Genomic DNA, 2828 nt, shown 5'->3' with positions numbered 1-2828 from the left:
TTGGTAGTGGTACGTTGCTGTTTTGGCTATTATAACCTTCTAGTATAGTTTAAAGTCAGATACTGTGATGGCTCCAGCTTTGTTATTTTTGCTTTGGGTTGTTTTGGCTGTTTGGGTTCCTTGTTGATTCTGTACAAATTTTAGAATAGTTATTTCTAATTCTATGAAGAATATAATTGGTATTGTGATAGTAATGGGGTTGCATCTGTAGATTGCCTTGGATAGTATGGACATTTTAAAGGTATTGATTCTTTCAATCCATGAGCATGGAATGTTTTTTCATTTGTTTGTGTCATCTCTGATTTCTTTCAGCAGTATTTTATATTTCTTCTTGTAGAGATCTTTCAACTACTTTGCTTGCTGTATTTCTAGATTTGGGTTATTTTGGTGGCTATTGTAAATCAGATTGTATTCCTGATTTGGCACTCAGCTTGAATATTATTGATAAATAGAAATGCTACTGATTTTTGTGCATTGATTTTGTATCCTGAAACCTTACCAAAGTCATTTATCAAGTCTATGAGTCTTTTGGCAGAATTTCGAGAGTTTTCTAGGTATAGAATTATATTGTCAGAGAGATAATTTGACTTATTCTTTTCCTATTTGGATGCCTTTTATTTCTTTTTCTTGCCTGATTGCTCTGACTGTGTTACTGGAAGTGGTGAGAATGGGCATCTTTGTCTTGTTCCAGTTCTCAAGAGAAATGCTTCCAACTTTTGCCTGTTCAGTATGATGTCGGCTGTGTGTTTGGAATGATTCATGAATTTTCATGTCATCCTTGCAAAGGAACAAGCTAATCTTTATATTATTCCAGTTTTAGTATATGAGCTGCCAAAATGAGCACCAGAAAAGCAAATAAAAAACAACAACAACATGAAACATATCAATGAGGAGGAAGATAGGAAAATAGTAAAGTACAAGCCTGAGATGAATATACATATGGGCAGGATTTGTCTGAGCAATGGATACTTTTGGCATCTTAACACTAAGAGGGATTATAAAGGAATTTTTATTATTTAGAATAGGTCCAACTGCATGTGAAAGATGTGCCCAGACTAGAACTAGTTGTACAAGTTTGCAGTTATTTGTTTCACAAAGAGAATATCCAGAGGGCTGGGGTAATGAGTCTACTCCACAGAGTCATCAGTGACACCAATTGCATACAGATCAGAACTCTGCCAATCCTAAAATATGGTTCTGATTCTCATGATCTGAGATTCTAAGCTCTTATGATTACATCCTCATTCTGAATAAAATGGAGGAAGGAAGGAACACACACATCCATTTTAAGGAGTTTTCTCATAAGCACCAAACAAAACTTTTATTTATCCCTCATTGGCTATAACTTCAGTTATATCAAGTTTCAAGGGAGTCTGAGAAATACAGTCTTGTAGTTAGATGGCAAGGTATCCAGCTAAAACTTGGAGCCCTGTTATTAAAATAAAAGGAATGAATGAATGTTAGGCATCAATTTATAGTCTCAGCCTCAAAGTTAGGCAAATAAACCTGGGTAAGAAAATAAAAAGGAACAAAGAGAACACAAGCATTGATTCCAGCAAACTGTGCCTGTAGTGGATATATTAAGTAAAGGAAAGAAACCAATTTAAGAACCACTTTAAGAACAAGGTTCAACTGCTAAACACTTGGAGGAAAATTAAGCACTAGAGACATATATCCTAACAGGAGAAAAAGATGTTCCACAGGAAAGTATTTCCACTGCTTTTGAAAGAACTCGTTATTCAATGCCCAGAAAACTCAAAAGCTGAGGAAAAGGTAAGCTCTGGAGAAGAACACATGGCAGAAATATTCATCTTTGTTAGATCTTTAGGGACCCAGATTTCAACCATAACTTCAATTTAGGGATCTCCAACTGAGACAATTGTAAAGAAAATAAAGTAACTGCCCCTATGAGGCAGGTTTCATGGGCCTAAGGAATGTCATAGAAAAAGTTGCCGGCAATAGCTATTATGAATAAAAGCACCAGTCCTACTTACAAAAACATATTGGAGTCTTTATCACCACACAGTATGTTTCAACATCCGTATTCCTTTTCCTGAAATCATGTTTCCATAAATTTATATAGCATGTTTTTTTCAGAGCACAGGATCTTTCCATTGACAGCATTAATATTACGCTGCTTGATGTTTTCCTAAATGCTATCCTAGCTCCTTATTTGGGAGCTTGCTGTTATTAGTGTTTATTTCATTCATTCAACAAATATTTTGAGCATGGTGTCTAATGGTAACAAATTAATATTTTTCTTGGGAAACACTGTGAACAAAACAGACAAAGATCTCTCCCCTCACAGATCTTAATTTCTAGTAGGGGCAGAGAGAGAATAAATAGTAACAGAATAAATAATATAGTCTGCTAGAGATTAAGGAGTGTTGTGGAGAAGAGAAAGGGCAGAGTAGGGGTAAGTAGAATGAAGAGTGCTGGGGTATGGGCTGGTTGCAATATTAAATAAGGTGGTCAGGGTGAGCCTCATTGAGAAGAGGACATTTGAGCAAAGTCTTGAAGTCATTGAGTAGTCAACCAAGTAGATAACTGTGGGAAGAGTGTTCTAGGAAAAACAACCAGAGCAAAGGCCTTCAGATTGCAGTATCCCTGGTGTGTATGTGAGACAGAGGCCAATGTAATGGGAGTACGGTGAACAAAGCGGAAGGTGGTAGGAGAGTCAGAGAGGTAATTGTGGGACAGCATGTAGGACCAATTAGGTCACTGCAAGACTCTGGCATTTGTTTTGGGTGAAACGTGGAGTGTTTGGAGGGTTTTCAGCAGAGAAAATACATATTCTGACTTAAAATTTAAAATAATTACTCTGTCCA

At 36.4% G+C, this 2828-nt stretch overlaps 1 non-coding gene across 1 annotated transcript; it reads right to left on the bottom strand.

Moving 5' to 3' along the window:
• Window positions 1–741: 741 nt before the first annotated feature.
• On the bottom strand, window positions 742–844 carry LOC123573762 (U6 spliceosomal RNA). Its single transcript, XR_006698496.1, has one exon. It is a non-coding gene; the product is annotated as a U6 spliceosomal RNA (small nuclear RNA).
• Window positions 845–2828: the final 1984 nt, after the last annotated feature.

This window comes from Macaca fascicularis, chromosome 5 (assembly GCF_037993035.2).
Source record: "Macaca fascicularis isolate 582-1 chromosome 5, T2T-MFA8v1.1".
Lineage (NCBI taxonomy): Eukaryota > Metazoa > Chordata > Mammalia > Primates > Cercopithecidae > Macaca > Macaca fascicularis.
This window is presented reverse-complemented; position numbering and strand designations above follow the sequence as displayed.